Source organism: Camelus bactrianus, chromosome 1 (assembly GCF_048773025.1).
Source record: "Camelus bactrianus isolate YW-2024 breed Bactrian camel chromosome 1, ASM4877302v1, whole genome shotgun sequence".
NCBI lineage: Eukaryota > Metazoa > Chordata > Mammalia > Artiodactyla > Camelidae > Camelus > Camelus bactrianus.
Window position 1 is genome coordinate 74,573,034 of NC_133539.1, and position 19,960 is coordinate 74,592,993.

The following is a 19,960-nucleotide window of genomic DNA, read 5'->3' on the forward strand; positions in this document are numbered from 1 at the left end:
TAAAAACAAATAAAAACAAAGTCATGGTATTATTAAGAGAATTAAATGAGATAACATATGTAAAGTCATGATTCTAGTGCGTAGCAAACCATCCTCCCCCAGATAAATTTGCTATAACAAAGTGAAATTTTTAATGGATCATTCTCATTTTATTACTGTTGCATAAAGTTGTATATATCTATATAGAAAAATAGGTGAGGTTGTTCCTATGAATGCTAACTGTTATTATCATTGTTAACTCATCGGGTATCAATATATAAATATACTATGTTGATATCAATGTGCAGAGATAGGTAAGTTAATACCATTAATACTCCTCTGCTAATGAACTGCTTCCTCCAGAAACTCTTACCTCCTTAACTGCCAGCATTTGGCTCATTTCCTTCCACACCTGCTTTTACCAGCATCGCCCCCAAACATCAAGTAGTTGAAGGGCTCTTCCCAAGCTGCTCGGAAGCCTGACTTGTCCTGAAGGAACTGAGCAGAGAGAGGCTCCAGGTGTGAAGGCAAGAGAACCAAAACTAGGAAAACAGAGAAAACAGCCTTCATAGCTAAGGTTAGACAGCCTTACCCGGATTCAGCAGCCTAAGGTAGGGACCGGAAGGAGGACATTCAAGGTGGCGATGTCTAGCAGCCACTCAAAGCTGGTCTGGACCCAGCCTGGCAAGAGTGATGTATTGGCCTAGCTGGTCACCTCTAAATTGGAACGCAGAGTTGAGGTGTAGGTCAACAGCATGTATAGAACGACCGCTGGCCGTTTCTAGCCTGGAAAAGTCTGCATTTCTGTTATTGCTGTTCAGGCCTGCAATTGTTCTGAAGCTCTTCATTTGCTATTTATCTATTTCTGTCTTATTGACTGAACCTTTCCATATTTGACCTAAGAGTTGGGTGAAACCCAAGCTACTCTGGCCTTGTGCAGGGTTACACTGTTATGCTAAGTAAGAAAATAATAATAACAGGACCTAATGTATACTAAGCACTGTTTCACATAACTGGGCATAATATTATTTCCCACAATCCTTATATATGGGCAAAGGAAATGGGCTTGGAGAAGTCAGGATCCTTGCTCAGATCCAAAAGTTATGTCAATACCCAGCTCTTGTTTCTTTTGTATGAGAGTTGTGCATAGTCTATGCCAATGATAACCAAAAAGGCTTTTTTTCTCTCTAGGGATGAAAAAAGACCACAGAACCTAAGATCAGCAGACGTCAGTTTGACTCTGTGTTCTAGATGGACAAAGCACTTTTTCTCTTTTAGAATCCATTTCCTCAGCTGTTAACATAAGTAAGGAGAATAATACCTACCTATGAAATTGCCTAGAAAAAGTGAAGGATATAACACATGTAGAAGTATTTGCAAACTCTAAAGCTATAATCATTAAATGTAATTCAGATATATACTAAGTATCACGCAATGCAATTTATCACAAGACTTAATTGGATAATTTTTAACATGGCCTATTATGGAATTTTCCACCAGTATCTAAAAGGGCTAAATTGACTTTGTTTATCATTATTAAAGAGAGGGAAAATGAAAACTCATCTTCTAAGGGAAAATTGTTCTACAACCTCAGAACAAGAATAAGTTTACATTCTTTCTATTATAGCAGTCATTTTCAAACTGCTGTCTCAGTGCCCCTCTGCACTCTTAAAAGATATTAAAGACACCAGAGAGCTTTTGTTTATATAGGTTATGTCTGTTGGCATTTACTGTATTTAAAAAAGAAGACTATGAAATTTTTTAACTATGTATTTACTAAATTCATTGAAAATAGCAACAAAACACTCATTGCTAACACGGATAACTATTTCTTAAAAATCTCTATTTTCAAAAAATAGAAATTTTGGTGAGAGGCATGGCACTGTTATACATTTTTACAAATTTCGTTCATACGAGAGCTTACTAGAAGAATGAATTCTTGTATCTGCTTCTGCATTTAATCTGTTGCCTTTTTTTTGGTTAAAATATAAAAAGAAAAATTTGTCTTCATACAAATATGCAGTTGGAAAAGGAAGGAGTATTTTAATAACCATTTCAAATAATTATGGATAATCTTTAGTACTCCATCAAAACTTGACATGTTATTTCTTAAGGTTTAGTAGCAATGTGACACTTGAAGTGATATCAATAAACTGTGTACTTTTTATATTAAAATCCATTGTTCTCCCCTACACTTTGAGTAGATCTTTAACCCATGCACAGTTTGATAACATGCCATGTATCTGTCATTTGGGAAATATTAGTTCACTGAGTTATTCATATCTTCCAAATGTTGCCATATTTCATTATACAATACCAAAAAATAATTCACTAATATCACTAATCTCATGAGGAACATCTTTGACTGTTGGGAAGTTATCAAGATACAAGTTTGCAAAATTCTAACTTTCACTGAAAGCTTGAATTTTGGCATCAAATGTTGATTGTTCTCCTTGAAAGCTCTCTTCATTTATTTGGGGGGAAAAATGCAAGATGCCCAGATTTAAGTAGCCATAGTTTGTCTGTAGGTCATTTTTTCCAAGTAAAAATGCTACTACGTTTATTTAAATTAGCCAGTTCAGTCCCCAACAAGTACAGTTTGGTGCCACTACCTTGATTCCTACCAAGGTGCTAATAATTTTATCCACTGTTGCCTTTGCACCATCAGTGCAAATTGTCAGCACAGCAAAAAAGAGTAAATAATGTTTTAGTACTATCATGAAAATAGTTTTAACTTCACAGACCACCTGAAAGAATCTCAGAAACCACCAGGGTTCTGCTGACAATACTTATGAGCTGGCATTGTCTCTTAAGGGTTAAGTGCATTTTCAGTCTGATGGTTTTCAGGATTTCTTAAACTTTTCTTAACAAAAAAAGGTGTTTTTTTTGAGGTGGACTTGAACTTGTCAGATAGATATCAATGTGTGTTAACGTGAAGAGATATTCACAATACATTATTGAGTAAAAAGTAGCGTAGTATTTATACTACGACCACATTTATGTCGTAAAAATACATACGTATACATATGAACATACATATTTATACACATATACATATACGCATCTGTGTATAAACATGGGTGGAGGATGACATCAACAAGAGAGAATAAGAGGGGTGAGGAGTAATGGCAGTAGTTAACCTTTTCCTTTTTGCTATAAAGCAAAAGGATTTCATTAAATGTTTACTAAGCATCAACAATGTGACAGGCACACTTCTGTACTTGAAAAAAATTTTAAGTGTTTTTTATAAGGAGAAGCTTCTGGCTTTTATAATTTTAAAAAGCTTTTTCCATTTGGGGCATGGTACTATCCATGGCGATTTAGCTGTTCCTTACTGAAGCCTTGCTTCATAAACCCCCACACTCGCCTACCCAGCACAATTTTACAAGAGTGCAGGAGTTTTTAAAAGATTCTTTGTTAACATCTATAACTACTTCCAAAGATGTATTTAAAGTAATTGAGCTGCAGTCATCCTGTCTCTCAGTGCTATGTCATCCATATAGTATTCACTGGGGGTGTTAATCAGAGATTGCAAGAAGAGTCTTCAAAGAAACCCTTCCAGTGCTCTCAAGTGGATATGAGCTTCGTGCTCTTCATTGCTGAAATTTCTCTGCTCTGTATTGTTTGAGAAGTCTTTCTCACTGTGTCTTTAAAATCTTGTGATGGCCTCTGTAAAGCAAGCATCTAAGATTTGGGGTTTGGTTCCTAAAGAGGAAAAAAAGGAAAAATGCAAAGATTGGAACTGATGGAAGAAGATCATCCATAGTCAGCTGTACTCACTGGGATGCTGTGGTCTTGTAGAAAGAAGTCATTCTGTAGCTCTGAGGTTTGCTTACATGTTGCTGAATATCCTTTCACAGTTTGCATGTAACGTGTAATTATTTTTAAATATTAATAACAAAATAGTGTCTCATTAGATAGCAAGCATCTCCAAACCAACTTTGAGCAAGAAGATAAACATTGTGGTTGGATCTACCTCACTTTACCTCACCTTATTCCAGCTTTCCCCCATTATAAAGTTTTATCCTCTGACAAGTTAAAAATAAGTGAAATGCAATGGAAGCAATGAGTAAATACATCCATTTTCAATATTTTATATTCCTGAGGCAGTTTTTAGGTTTGCATAAAGAATTCCTGTTGTTGATGTCTAAAAATCACAATAAATCCTTTTAGAAGTTCTACAGTACTGAACAATTTCACATTGTATTTTTAAAACAGACTCCCTTTGTTTTTGTCAAATAGTAAGAAACAACAAGGAAAGTTTAGATATTACTTTAGAACTTTAGAGTGCAGCCATTCATTATATACCGCTTGATTTTCCCCCTCATTAGCAGTAATACTTTCTATATCAAGCAAGGTGTTAGTTGATGTTTGTCAAAAAGTTGTGTATGTGATTTAACTGATAGTCACACGTCCAGTGGATAAACAAGCTGTCAGTGACCCAGGTCTTTCTTGTTCCTGTACATCCCATGGCTTAGAAGAGCTCCCTCAACAAGTCGTTGCCCAGAAGCCCTTATCCGTGAAGAAGTTGGATAGGAATCCCAGATCTTTTAGTGATTTCCATGTCTTACGTGTAAGGTTGTCTTCAGTTAATTTATAAGCCATTGCAGAAAAGGGATGAATGGAAGAAGTCATCAGGAAACTGACGGGAAAATGACCAGAATTGTGATGTTAACTTAGGATTCCTGAGATTATCAAGGCCAGAGGGGAGAGCCCAGAAGTGAGGGGAGAGCCCAGAGGTGACAGGAGTAATGGGCTGTACCTCCAGGGAATATCACTTCAGGAAGAGAAAAGACTTCTAAGCCTTCGTGGCTCTGTGCAGATCCATATGAAAAACAAAGTTCTCAAGTTATTTCATCCATGATAATAATAATTAAAAAAAAGCTGGTTGTAAACCAGCGAGTCACATAGATGCAGCTTAATGGTAAACAGCTTCAACTTTCTGCATAGATTTTATGGTGGAAGTGCAAACTTTGGGTTGACTCTTGTCAGCAACAAAATTTCATAGACAAATTTTTCTTAAGCACTGTCAAAGCTTCAAAGCAGTGTGTGAGTTTAGAGAAGGTATGAAAATAGACGCATGATGTACTTGGGAAGCAGAATGTTTATAGAAGCAGCTAGTTTGTTTTTTTTCTTTTCCTTTTCATTGAAGTAAAAAGATTGCTGTTTCTTCCATAAGGACATAAACTCATCTTGTCCAGATCAGTTGTTGTGAAGGAAGTCAGTAAATACATAAAGCAAGGAATGTTTTTTAAAAAATAATAACCTTGGACTACAGCTAACTACGTAGTGAATTTTCTTTTCTTTTTCTTACTGGTCCTCTACAGAGGTACTATGCTTTCTGAAATTATGAAGAAGCAACTGTAGTTTCTGATATTTCCTTTAACCAGTGCACTGGGAAAAAGGAAAAAAAGGCTCAGACATACTATCTTTCTCCTGTAACACAACAGTAAAATGGTTGTCATGATCTGTGTCCTTTCCTAACTTTATAACTTTTCCTATGGGGAGGGTAGATGGGGAGAAAATGCCAATAAAGTGCATTTTTCAAAATGGTCTGTACTCTTCCAACTTTTCAAACTACCTAATTTTGAAGATTATTTATCTTTTTAAAATTATTTCTGGATTGTTTTTTCCAAAGTTAGTTTTCATTGGATTTATAAGCAAATGTAGAAAATCTAAGGATTTATTATCTGAATTGTGTTATACTTGCTTATTCTTAAAAATATATAAAGGATTAAAATAAAACAATAACTTAAGTCTTAAACATAGTATAAGTACTAAATGTGGTTTCGGTCTTTAAGAAAAATGTGCTGGGACTCTAAGAAATTGCTTATTTATCTCAAGTCATTAAAGAATCTTTTCTGAAAATATAGAATTGAAAAAAGAAGCATAACAAGATTCAGAAACACATTAAAGGTATAATTTGGATGCAAGAGGCCAAGCAAAGGCCAGCAGTTTAATAAAGATATTTGATGTTGTCCGTGAGGGACTGACATAAAGCATGATGCATTATGCCCAGTGAACAAGGCTAAGTAAATACTTTTGTCTTTAAAAAGTGTTAAGTAGGAATTAATGTTATTAATGGAAAGAAACTAAATGATCATTTAAAATTATTCTTTCACAAGAAAAGTAAAGAAAAAGGATATGGAAAACTAAGCAGTGATGAAGACCTGGAAATAATTGTTGATCCGAAGCAGGTAAGTGAATGCTTCCGTATATTTTCTGCTGTTGCACTGTAGATTTTTGACAACCAAAGCACTTAGATTGTTCAGCCCTGCCCTGGAGGCTGGGTTAGCCTGTCTGACTGAGGCCTGCATAACAAGGTAGATCTTGAGAGCCACTAAGCCTCCAGATGATGCCTCTGATCCACTGACTCCTGCATAATGTCACTATGTATGTTCTGTGTGTACGAATGATGAAAAATAAAGCAGAGCAAGATAAGAGAACTTTTGGAAATCAAAAGTCCTACTTGAAAAATGAATCAATACATCAGTAATAATTTGGCTGGAAAAAAAGATTTAAACAAGAACTTCTCAAGTGTATTATTTTGAAAATGAGAAATGCTACCACCATTACTATAAAACAATGAATATAATTTAGGGGGTGGGGAACAAAAGACTTTTAAAAATTGAGAAGTTTAAAACATAGATGTTGCCTAATTTAATTTCTCAGATTGTCTGCAGTAAATTTAGAGATGATTTTTAAAAAAAGAACCAAAATAAATATTTAATATCCCTTAATATTGCCTGTCATTTGAGAAACATCTAGGTTGGATTTCATATGGGCCCATAAGGTGAAATGAAAACTGCTTAATAGACCATAAACAATGACATACCAGGTAATGGAAGGTATCCAGTTCATGCCACTGAATTGGCATTAGCCCTTAATGTCTTTGTTAATTATCAGGGGAGACAAGATAGCTGCACATCTATTTAATGTGTAAATGGCACTGATTCTCAGGGTGATGTAAGCTTCAGTAGAGATAGGGAAATAATTCGCAGGCATCTGAGCAGATGAAGAGGTTAGAAAGAAAGCAGTCAGCAAGTTACAGAAAGCCAAGTTGAATTTGGAAAATTTCCTATCCAGGCAGTTTGTTTTGCATCGTGGTGATTGCATTAAAGGAGCCATTGTGTCTATTTCTGAAAAAAAAAAAAAAAAAGAAGAAGAAGAAAAATGACCATCAGAAGATAGGAACCAGAAACAATTGACTTACAGACTTGTTTGTTAGGCCTGGAATAACTGAGGTAACAGAAGTGGTCTCCTGGGAAAAACCGACTGAATAAAGCATCTCCCCAAAAGGTGGAGAATACGTCCATTCTACAGTGTTCACTCAAAATACCTTCATGTTTCTCTTGCTTTGTCTTTACTCTCCTGCTACTGAGTATATGAAGGGGGTGTGAGGATTGGATTTGGCCCTATATCTCTACTTAGTGCCAAATTGTCAATTCAGTTAATAAGATAAGTGGGACTGGAGCCTGAGTGCTCTGGTAGGCTATTAGCTATCATTTTAACTGTGCCAGAATAATTACTTGGGGTGGTGTGCTCTTCATCTCCTATAGATCCTGCCCTGTAGACTGGTATTCTGATTAAAGGACTGGACGTCCCTGGCAAACGAACTAGTAAAATACAATTGAATATATTATGAGAACACACAGACCTCTACATTTCTCTATTAAAATGAAGTTTTTTTATTTCTTCCTTATTCATGTAGCAGTTACATTCTTACTCTTTTTTTTGGACTTCTTTAGTATCATTCTACCCCCAAAGCTGCTTTGCTTTGCTTTGCTTTGCTTTGCTTGCTTGCTTGCTTGCTTGCTTGCTTGCTTGCTTGCTTTTTCTTTTTTTTCCCTAAAGCTTCTTTTTGTTTTAAGTAAATTTGGGGAGTCAGAAAAGGGAGTCATTGTTCTTTTTTTAATGTGGCACTTTACACAGAATTTATGTTGTTGTGCCTGAACGTATTTTATTAACTAAGTTTAATACGGACTCTTTTTAAAGAGAGAACCCACTTTCCTGCCTCTTCAGAAAATAAGGCTTTTCTTACTATAGTTATCATATTTCCTCCAGTGCTATTGGACCAGTTGGCACCAGCTGGCATTGACCCAGCTTTGCTGAGTCATTCATGTCAAAACATGTTTCAAAAGATGAGTAATTATGAATATGAGTTGGCTTTGGTGTTTGCTGTTGGCAGTGAGAATAGTCCTTCTTTTGGGGGAAGGTTTATTTGGTGTTGATGTAATGAGCAAATCCTAGGTTGAAACAATGACAGTGTTGACACCTCAAAGTAAAATATTTGGGAAAACATTCTAATTAGCCTTTATAATACTACAACAAATTCTTCCTAAGTTTATGAGATCAACATTAAAAGTGTGTCTGTCTGTGTGTAGATGTGTGTAAAATATATTTGTCTGATATTGCTTCATCTCATAGATATTATATATAATATATGTATTTTGGGAGGAATCTTTATGTTCAGTTTAGTCTTCCTATGTCTTTTCAGAAACATGGTAGAAGTCTGTTAGCAATCTTCATATAGTTGCAAAAAGCTTTTTCAGTAAATGGTGCCAAAAGAAAATCTAAAGAAGATGAACAAGATAGTTGGGGTGCTGTGATGGGCAGAAGTCTACTAATCTCGTTAAGCTTGCCATTCAGAAGTTGTGGCTCTACACATGCTGTGCAAGCTATATGCCATTTTATCGGTCATGTGATTTGCAAGTCTTGTACTTCCACAGAAAGCCCACAATTTTGCCTGTGTAAGCAAATTAATAACAGAAGCAGCACAGAGTACGAGGATTTTGTTCACTCTGGCTGCCCACATTCAAGGGAATGAACAGTGATTTCTGTGTTATTTCTACATGAGGAAAAGTAATTTTGGAAATGTGTCAGGTTTTATTCTTAAGAGGCAATGTTGTGTTTCTCTTTTTGTGAAATGTTATTGACAAGATTTCTTTGAGATACACACAAAAACATTCTAGAGAATTCTTAGATCAGTGTTGATGTCCTAAAGTAATAGGAGATGCCATTTAATATGTAATCACACACATCCACACACTTCTGTAGTCATTTAAATATAAATGTGTCACATTGACATTTAGGTCCATATTTTCCTCCAGAAATCCCTAGAGCTTTTAAACTTGAAGCATGGGAAAACAATCAAAGGAAACAATGAATAAAAATCTTCATGCCTCTAAAACCCATTTGATATAAGTATATACATATATTTCATTATATGTATATTATATAACATATACAATATACGTATATACAATTATTTTATATATAATTATAATAAAATATATAGAATTAGTTCTATATTTGACTTTCTAGAATAGATATGTAAAGAAATTTTAAGTATATACTTTGGATTGTCTTTATTACTTATTAAAACTTTCTTGATTGGAAGGGGATGCATCTTATTTAGGAATAGATTTCATTTACAAATGAATTTCCCCTCAAGTTACTGAGATATGGGGAATGGGGGTGGGGGAGTAGACAGTCAAGGACCTTGAGTAAGTGATTGAAAACATTAGACACTTTGAATAAATAATGAATTCATTCTACTTTAATTACTGTTTTTAATTAGAATAGAGTCAGCCTAATTCAAAGTTTATGATATGCTGGACCAAGATAGCTTTGTTTCTAAAATATTTTCAAGTTCCAAGCAGACTTAAAGAAGGTAACCAAGGCTGACACAAAATTATAGAGTATTATCATTGTAAAGAGGACACGCTTGTAGATTCCAGCATTTCAAACCGATTTTAACAGTATGTCGTGGATTGAGTTGGTTGTAGGACTCAGAGTTGCAGCTGCATATTCTTCAGTGCACTAAGGTGGGGAAATGTCAAATGTCAGCCCATTACAACGGGAACAAGTGTAGAGAGACCAGAATCTCGGTTCTCAAATTTTAGCAGCTGCAGAATCCCCTAGAGGGCTTCTCAGAACACAGATTGCAGGGCTTCACCCCCAGAGTTTCGGATTCTGCAGGTTGAGGTGGTGCCCAGGAATTTGCATTTCTGAGTCCTCAGCTCCCACTGCTGGTCCCAGACCATACTTTGTGAGAACAGCTGGGTCAGAGGAAATAGCTATTGCAGTTCTAAAGAGAAAAAATACATGTATGCCTTGTAATAAATCGACCATTCTTCACCTGGGCATTACCTGAAATCTGAAAACTGAAATTCACAGACATCCACTGTAATGATGCTAAAAACAAAAGACCACAGCCATTTACAACAAATGGTGCCTGAAAGACCTTTGCAGTCTGACTGAATTCCATTTAGTAGCCTTGTGATCCTGTGGTAGCCTTTGATGTGAAGTATTTCCTTATTTGTCAAATAATACTCTGCTTCCTTGTTTGTAAAATAATACGCTACTTTTCCCACCTCTTAGAGTTTCTCTAAGAAGATAAAATTTGTTAAAGTGCTTTATAAACTGTAAACCATCATCTTTTTAATTAGCTATCATCACCGCCTGTTAGTCAGCTTGGCTTCCCATATAAAATATCATAAACTGGGTGGCTTAAATAACACATATGTATTTCTCACAGCTCTGGAGGCTAGAAAGTCTAAGATCAGCACACTGGCATGGTTGGTTTCTGGTGAAGGCTCTCTTCTTGGCTTGTAGATGACCACCTTCTCACTGTATCCTCACATCCTCATATGGCAGAGACAGAGAGAGAGCTCTGGTGTCTCTTCCTCTTCTGCTTAGGGCCCCATCCTTATGGCATCATTTAACCATTATCACCTCCTCACAGACCCTATCTCTTACAACGGTCACATTGGGGGGTAGGGCTACAACAACATACGAATTTGGAGGAGACAGACATTCAGTCTGTAACCCTACCCCACACCCCCAATTTAGCAGACAAGAATGTTGAGACCTAGAAAGGTGAATTGGGTTGCCCCAAGTCCCTGGTTAGGTACAGAGAGAGCTCTGGAAGCCAGCCTTCCCTCCTGACGTCTAGTCCAATACACTGTCCGTCATCCTACACAGCTCTCTAATGTCACCCATTACCTGTCAACTGATAGATGGAAATTAAGAGGCTGTTTTGCTTCAATGCTCTAGTTGTATAAAATAACTGTCTACTAGGGAAGTACTGTAATTGACCAGTATTTATTTATCAAACACTCACAGGGATAACCTTTTCCACAAACACGCCTTAACTGTTTATTTCCCTCTTTGGCTCATATGGCTTCGCTAGGAGAGAAATGCCCTTCAAAGAAAGTATATACAAAAGCAGAGCTGAAGGGTGGTTATTACCATCTGTTCACCCTTCCTTTCCCTACACACCTCCTCTGGGAGGGCCTCTACCAGGCATGAGAAGCACCATGGAGAGAGACAACACATCCCTTTCCTAGTTTAAAACCTTTGTGAGAGTCTCCTTTTACATTTGTAGGAGAGGCCTGAGCAGAAAGCAATGGAAACTAGAATTTCTGTGGTTTTTCTCCAAAGGAAAAGAAGAGACACAGTATGGCCACTCTCTTGTGGTTCTAATAGCACATAAGCACTTAAGGAGGATTGTAACTTTATCCTACTGGTCATTGTAGGAATGAATCCTAAAGACGAAAATAAAGGCCAACATGAAAGAAAAATGGAAGAATGAGAAAAACAGATTAACGGGAAAGAATGCTGAGCTTCCTTCTGGTACTAACAGTTAGTGTGGTCATACCACCATCTAAGCAGCTGGCCTGATTCTTGGACTCATAAATAGTAAAAGGGATGGGAGTGATGTGTGTCACTGCCTTGTTGTCCTCAGCACCATCTGGGCAGTGCTTTTTTTTTTTTTTGCCATATCAATGTGGTAACTTAATTTAAATATAACTCAGATCCCATTTACCTCTGAGGAGACCTACAGAGAATGAGACCCTGTCTCTTGGTGTCACGTATAACACTCTCGCTGGGTACCTTCTTGGAACTCCATATTGGTCATTAAGAACTGAAGCCCCCTCTAGAGTTGCAGAACAGAGACAAGGGAGCAGCCCAGAGATTCTGAAGCAGGATTATCTAAGACTCTGGCAGGACCAGGCATATTATGCAACTGTGGTTGCCCCCGTTATGCTCACACCAGACATAGGCTTATTGGCATCTTCCTCAGGAAAGATTGATGGATGAGAAATGGTTCAATGAAAATAAACCATATTTATCTGTGATGAGAGAGACTGAATCTTTCCAAATTTGCTGTCTCTCTGAAATCAGGATCAGAGTAAAGAAAGTTTCACTGCTGTAGTCCAATCAATGCCATTTTGTCAGCAAAGAGATTTATCATCAATATACATTGTATAAGGCAAAGGGAAAGTTTTGCACCAGGTTAAATTAAAAAATTACTGAGATAAAGGCACTTTCACTCATGTTTTATTCCAAGATATTATCTATTTATGTTAGGTAATATGAAAATAGTTCTGAGTAACCGGTAATTGGAAATTGGGGGGCGTGGAAATCACAGTAATGCAAAGTATCTTTATTTTTTTCCTTATAGACTCACAATGATGAGTTTATTTTATTTTATTTCACTTCATGCATTTCAGTTTAGTGTACCGATTCCCCTAGGCATCACCTCTGATTCTAGGAAAAACAAAAAGGGCCGACCTAATATCTTAATTTTAGAGTCTTCTGCCATGTCAGAAAGATCTGAAGGTAAAAGGCCACTCGTTGTAGAGTGACACAGGCAGGCGAGAGAGACCAGAAACAAAGAGGCTGTTATCCTAGTTTCTAGTCTCGGCTTTGCCACTTGCTATGCAGAAGACCTTGGAGTGAGCAGTTTAAGTTCTCTGCATTTCTGTTTCTTCATCTGTAAGATGGAATAATATCATCTGGCTCAGACGTCTGTTGTGAGGTTCAAATGGGGATGCCTCTCTGAGAGCCTCGTGTCCAGCTCAGCCTCCTTCGGTCAGAGCCAAGTCCAGACTCCAGGGCCACCACTGTTTGCTCTCATGCTCTTTCCACCAGCAGCTCACGCTTCCTGCACGTCGAGTTGGTTGCTACATCACGACATTTTCGCTTGGCTTCCTCCCACTGCTTCACCAGTAAGCAATCTGCGTGCCTTCTGTAGGACATGGCCAGGTACTCTAGTCTGATGCCTTTGAGAGCCTGCCAGCTTTTCTGCCACTGCACGCGTTGCCACTGGGAATTTAGCAAAGTTGTTACACAAGGGTCAAGAGCAGGGCCTTCACAGTCAGAATCTGAATGAAAACAGGCTACAGCCAGATAGCAGCTGTATTACCTTGGGAAAGTCAACCAGCCTCTCTGAGCCTCAGGCTGCTCTGCTATACAATGAAGAAATACTACCTATTTCATAAGGTAGTTGTTAGGATTAAGTAAGTTGCTATATAGAAATGCTTAGCAGAGTGCGTGGTGGGTGCGTAATAGGTGCTGGGGTTGGTGGTAAAACCCTTAGATTTATTAGGTGTAGAATCCCCTTGGATTTCTTCAAGACTGAGTTATAATAATTCTAAAAAATAAAGTCTATTCTAAAGTCGTAGATACAAATACCTCCTTGGATCAACCAAGTACAGAAATGAAGGGAATAGACTGTGAGAAAAATAGGGAGTGAGGAGGACAGTGGCTAATGTCACCCACTGGCCCCTCTAGAGCAGACAGCACCTACCAACTTCAAATAATTGCTCTCTTGTTGAAATGGGCTCAGAATCACCACATATACTGATTTTTCAAGAGAAGCAATTGATCTGCTGCTTTTTGAATGTTTATAATAAATTTAAAAGTTTTATAGCAACATGTAGTCAGACAGAACAGTCTGGGTCTGTATACAGCCGTGGGGTTCCAGTTCGTGACCCGTTATAGTCATGAGACTCTAAGATCAAAGGAGAGGAGGATGGTGACATGGACCTGGGTAGGCCTCTGCTCTCCTGCTGTTTCTCTCCCACTTTATACCCTCTCCCTTGAAAACTAACCTAACCTAGTTGTCCATCTGGTTAAAATAATGGACGTTAGGTATAGTTGTCAGATGGCTTTCAGTACCTCAAAAGGGAACCGGTTACCCTAAAATATAAAGAATCCCTATCTGATAAAATGAGTAGGTCAAATATTTGGAAGCAGAAGATACTGCTGATATTTCCACCTGTTCAGGGTTTTTACTACCTTCTGTTCTCACCAACTCAGCATCTAAAAAGAGTAAACAAGGTACCAGACTGGTGGAGTAGCCAGCACCCAGCTTTTCTCCACCAGTCCATCTTCTCCAGTTTCCCAAACAATAATGCGAACCACAGGGCTCAGTTAAAAACTGTGATCACCAAGAGAGAGACCGTGAGTTACCACTTCAAGTTCAACAAATATCTTGAATGCCATTATATATCTTTATTTTACAATATTAATGTACAGCCTATGTTCATTATATGCAGCATAAAAAAAAAACTGGACTTCCAAGCTGGAAAAATATGTTGATGTTATGTAATTTTCAAATGGCCCATTTTTTTTTAATCTAATGGGGAAACGTGCTGGCAGCATGTTTAGTCACTGACAAAAATACATGCAAAATTGAAATGACAAGAGCTGACATGCTGAGAGTAAAGATGATGTGATATATGAAAATAACAGCCAAGGACAGTGATGCTTAAACTTAGCCATTTGGAGCACAAACAACTTGAAAAGAAACCATTCAACCTTTCACTGTGGAAGGTTTGTTGTGCTTTTACTGGTTTTGTTGTTTGGGGATTTGTTTTGTGTTTTGGTGGTATTGTCCTTTTAAATAGATTCATTTGGTCAAGCTGAGAACCGTAGACAATAGAGCTGGAAGGAACTCAGAAGATAATCTAACCTGGTGGTTTTTAATTGTACTCCGTGGAACCCGTTCCCAGTTGAACGGAGGAAGGGGTCCATGTATGTGATGCCACCCTTCGAGAACAAGTCAGCCCCTAGGGTGCAGACGAGTTTTGTTTGAAGAAAGGGTGCTGCTGCTAAGAACTCTAAATATATTGGTTCTAGTTCAACCAAAAGAAGTTGAGTCTTAGAGTAGGGAAATAGCTTGACTGCGTCACTAGGTTATTTTTTAACACAGGGAATATTAGAAATCAGGTCTGTAGCCACTAGTCTTGGCTTCAATCATCTACCCCTAGAACTGCCTTCCTAAATTCACTGCTTCTTATCCTTTCTTCTAAACTCCCTCATGCTGGTAAGCTAAGCATACCAATCAAGCCAGAAAAATCACTCGAGAAGAGTGTGTATTTCAAGTGTGCAGCTAACTCTATTAATTTGTCTGATAGACTTTTATGAAAGGATGTCTATATGAGATGCTTCCTACTTCATAAAGAGGTTCTCACAAACTTTGTGACAGCTCTCCGGTATATATCAGGGTACAGATATGAAGGATTTTAAAAGTGGGATTCGAAGCTCCTCCTTGAGATTTGCAAGGTGTTTGCTCTATGTTGAAGCAGACGGTTTTTGCACAGCTCACCTCTCAGGTCTTCTCCACTGGGATCAGCTGCTCATCTCCCTTTCAGGTGGCTGTGGGGATTGTGAACCTGGCCCACTGTTCAGCTTCTCGCTTCCAAATCCATCCATTCTGAATTGAGCTGCCAGCGCTTTGTCTAATGAACCCTGCATGTAACCCTCCTGATTGCTGATTCGATCAGCATCCAGTGTCATAAGGGCTTTGAAAAGCAGCTGTGGGTAGCAATATTTATACTGAATTGATTTATGTTACAAATTCAAAATCTGATAAATAAAAATGACTGAGGAACAGACAGACCATACAAAAATGCTTTTTTCTTATTTTGATACTTAATTTAGAGAGTAAACTCCCCTTCTTTCTCTCCTGACTTTGGACCTAGATGCCTGAGCTCTGCCATTGCCCTGACCTTGTCACTTTTGTGGTTGTGCTTTTATTTCTCTGCCATCCAGACTTTGCAGTACGGGTCTTTTCCTTCCTGCTCAGCCCCACTCTCTGATCCCCGCCTCTGGAATGTGTCTCTTATTCTGACACTGCATATATCAGGTTTCACAGAAACGTAGTTCTTGCAAACCTGTTTTGTTTTGTTTTGTTTTTAATGCTCCATTGCTTCCTTCCCTTTCTTCAAAACAACGCTAAGATTCGGTCATTTCAGAGTGAAATTTCCTTCCTGTCTTGTGATCTAGGAAAAACACATGCACACACAAATGATCATTCAATACAATTGTTATTTATTCTTCGTCATAGTATTTTTTGACCAAATGATCTCATTCTTGAAACATATGAATAAGTGACTTACTAAAGAAATGGTGAGAGAATGTACCATCTCGGCTTTGTGTTGGATGTTCTCAATAGAAAAAAACATTCATTCATCACTTTTTGCTAACAAAATTATCTCATTTGTATAATTTGTGAATAATTAATGAATTCTGTTGTAGAAAAACACTAAGCGTGGAAGTAGTTTTCTTCCAGTCGAAGGTTGTCGAATTATCACTTCCCTACACTCTCAGCTTCTATCTTTAAACTTTAAATGTGTCCCAAAATTGACACATTAATTTTTGTGAACTATGGGAGTAATTTCTAAAAAAAAAGAAAGAACAATGGTGCATCAGTTGATGGATTTTTTTTAATCAAATTGTTTAGTACAGAATAAAACAAATTAAAGCTGACAAACAGGCTTCATTATTCTTAAACTTTTAAGCTGAAGATATAAAACCTTGGAAACTTTGCATTTTAAAAAACTGAAGCAATTTGTTTTAGTTTTTATTACTGAAGTTTAGTCAGTTTACAATGTTGTGTCAATTTCTGGTGTGCAACATGTTTCAGTCATACATGTACATACATCTATTCCATTTTATATTCTTTTTCACTATAGGTTACTACAAGACATTAAATATAGTTCCCTGTGCCACACAGTAGGAACTTGTTGTTTGTCTATTTTACGTATGGTAGTTAGTATCTGCAAAGCTCGAACTCCCAGTTTATCCCTTCCCACCCTCTTCCCACCCTGGTAACCATAAGTTTGTTTTCTATGTCTGTGAGTTTGTTACTGTTTTGTAGATAAGTTCATTTGTGTCTTTTTTTCTTATTATTCCATATATAAGTGATCTCATATGGTATTTTTCTTTCTCTTTCTGGCTTACTTCACCTAGTATGATGATCTCTAGTTCTATCCACATTGCTGCAAATGGCTTTATCTTATCTTTTTATGGCTGAGTAGTATTCCTTTGTATGTATGTGTGTGTACACATGTATGTATGTATGTACATACATACACACACCACAACTTCTTTATCCAGTCATTTGTCGATGGACATTTAGGTTTATACACTGTGTTGGCTATTGTAAATAGTGCTGCTGTGAACATTGGGGTGCATGTATCTTTTCGAATTAGAGTTCCCTCCAGATATAGGCCTAGGAGTGGGATTACTGGATCATAGGATAACTCAATTTTTAGTTTTTAAAGGAATCTCCATACTGTTTTCCATAATGGCTGCACCAAACTGCATTCCCATTAACAATATAGGAGGGTTCCCTTTTCTCCACACCCTCTTCAGCATTTATCATTTGTGGACTTTTGAATGATGGCCATTCTGACTGGTGTGAGGTGATACTTCATGGTAGTTTTTATTTGCATTTCTCTGATAATTATCAATATTGAGCATTTTTTCATGTGCCTATTGGCCATTTGTATGTCTTCACTGGAGAAAAAGAAGCAATTTATTTTTCACTAAATGAATGAGCAGTCTTACCCTGAGAACAATAGATTTTCAGATTTTTCTGTTTTTCCATTCGCTCCTTCCTCTTTTTGGGAATAGACTTTACTTTTGTTTGTTTGTTTTTTTCTGCCCTGTTCACAACGTCCTTTGGAATAGGGCAATAATAACACACATTTATGTAGCATTTACTATGTGCTACACCCTATTCTAAACACTTTATATATGTTAATTCATTTAATCCTCCCAACAAATCCTTGATGTAGGTACCATCATCCCCATTTCACAGTGCACGCTGAGGCAGGAGTTTTATGCCCGCTGCTGCATTGCACTCCCCCAAGGAGATGTGCTGTATGCTCAGGCTGTGCAGCTATACATGACCGCCCTGGGTCCAAGGAGTTCACAGTTAGGAAGTTATCCTTTCCTCATGCTTCCCTGACTTATCAAGGAGATCTGTTACTATCTTTACTGAGCTAGGAATGTAACAGGGTAAAATCTGAGAAAGCCCTTCTATTTGGAAGGGAAAGATGTACAGGGATAAATAAAAGCATATATCAATTAAGATGGGTAAACTGAAAAAGAAATATTCTCCCTTCAAAAGACAATATTCCTGCGTGTGTGTGTGTGTGTAAAAGAGGAAGAGAGAGAGAGAGAGAGATACAGAGAATGCGTAGACACATACCCATAAACGCACATACCCAAAAGCAAACCTATGAAAAAGGGCGGTTGCCCAGTCCTTGCATAAATGCCCACCTCTGAGGTGGTTGGGACCCTGCACTGTACAGAATAGTAGGACCAGGTGATCAGACAGCCTTGCAAGGTAACCAGCAAAAGGCAGGTACTGCACTGAGATTGCTACATGTGTTCGAGTCATCCTATCTGAGGTGTTTCTCATGATAAGTTAAATTCTTCCTTTGTGCCTAGAATTACCTCTGTGCTCATTTGAAAAATTTCATGCCTGCCTGGAACAAAACAAGAAAGCCTATTGCTTCAGCATTTGTTGAGTAGCTTTCTGTTCAAGAGTACATTGCTGTGCTCTGGAAATGTCGCTTTGCTGGGTGCCCGTCTGCCCCACAGGGGCTGACCTTTCTTCTCAGCCTGAACTGTTCAGGAGAGCTAGTTTATCCAGGATTGTTGGCAGAGCTCCAGACTCCCTACCTGTCCATCTGGAAAAGTGGTCTGAGAATTGATATTCTGCCACCCCTTCAGACTTTCACTGGCCACAACTCTGCCCCTCCAAGGTCCTGGTGATGCCTGCATCCAACCAAAAGCAGCGCCTAGCCTTCCTCCCAAAGCCTTACCTGTTGGGCTAGAGGGCTGACAGTCACCCTGGGAGGTCCCATCTCACTGGTTACTATGCTTATGAGTATGCAAAACCCCCCTCAGAAACTTTGAACAAGATAAAAAGTACCACCCATGGCTCCCAAGGACTCTTCATTTTACATCCTCTCCCATTTTTGCATAGTCATAAGCATAATTTAAATTTTTTTGCATAGTTGCAGTTGGTATGCATTCAATTTTGTATCTACCTATCAATGTAACATTATGCCAGTCTCCTTTCTTCCACATCATTATTTAGTTTTTATAAACATCATTTTAATGGTTGCCTTATATTGAATCAAAGTGATCCTTAGGCATTTTTTTCCCCACAGCTTTCCCTGGCTTGTGTGTGATCATTCAAATCTTTCCCTCCTTTCAGGGTGCAAGTTATCAAATTAAAAAGGAAAGGAAGGGATTACAAGAAAATCATGTACGTTGCTATGATTAGACATATACTGATTTACCATGAATTATGCATATTTATGGGAATTTGCACGTTGCAGTCTTTTCATACCCCTGCTGCACCTTTAAATGTCACTGGAGACACCACCGCACACGTTTCACTGCTGTTCTAAAACCTCAAGTTTAAATCACATCCTACATGGCAGTTATACAGGATTCTGCTTCCTGAGGCTGACCACAGCCGAATCACAAACATGGATTTGCATAAATTTGGTTTGCTTGAATTTTTAAGTTTGCTGAGAAGGGAAATTGACTAAATATTGTTAGAGCCAAAAATAACTTGGGATATAATTTACTATGGTACCATATGCATTGAGGACACAGATGTATGGACCCACCAAGATATTCCTATGCCAAAAATATATATGTAGACCTATATATAATATATAAGACCTATATTGAAGTCTAAGCAACTTATATGAGTGGAGTAATAGAATTAAGTCCTATGACTTCTTCATATTGAAAGGCAATGATAAAAATAAATCATTGTGAATGCATTTTAGAATATATAGCCTTTTGTAAACATTCTAGATTTTTAAGTTTTTGCTTGTGTTCCAAAATGCAAAACTCTTACATTAATGCAGATCCA

At 37.7% G+C, this 19,960-nt stretch overlaps 1 protein-coding gene across 9 annotated transcripts in view; it reads left to right on the forward strand.

Moving 5' to 3' along the window:
• PEX5L (peroxisomal biogenesis factor 5 like) overlaps nucleotides 1-19,960 on the forward strand; it is a 597,540-nt gene that overhangs the window by 436,680 nt on the left and 140,900 nt on the right. For 8 of the 9 annotated variants that reach the window (XM_074367482.1, XM_074367503.1, XM_045511287.2 and 5 more), the window contains one exon: nucleotides 6,105-6,176. The exons of the other annotated variant lie outside the window; for it this stretch is intronic. The gene's annotated coding sequence lies outside the window, so the exon portion shown is untranslated. The remainder of the gene's footprint in view (nucleotides 1-6,104; nucleotides 6,177-19,960) is intronic. 9 annotated transcript variants of the gene reach the window in all.